The following is a 317-nucleotide window of genomic DNA, read 5'->3' on the forward strand; positions in this document are numbered from 1 at the left end:
ATTGTCCGTCACTATCTCTGTCTGCAATTCAATTCCATTGTTGCCGTCACTTCTTGGCGGTCATATATACAAGAATACCGCACATCTAGTAAACACTCGAGGCTTCACGAAGGGACATAAATGTTCTAGAAGCTCATGACGTGTTACTAGCGTCACGTGACTTCCGCTGTCGTAACAATATACATTATCTTCTATAGGAAATAAAGAAAGCAACTAGAATAAGGCAATATCAATGTCTTTCTGGACCATGTGTTTATGTTAACACTGCATGCAAACTAAATAAGCGAGTTTTTTAAATTCCTTTATAACTAAAGCTG

The sequence above is a fragment of the Limulus polyphemus genome, unplaced genomic scaffold (genome assembly GCF_000517525.1).
Source record: "Limulus polyphemus unplaced genomic scaffold, Limulus_polyphemus-2.1.2 Scaffold2036, whole genome shotgun sequence".
In the NCBI taxonomy this organism is placed as follows: Eukaryota; Metazoa; Arthropoda; class Merostomata; order Xiphosura; family Limulidae; genus Limulus; species Limulus polyphemus.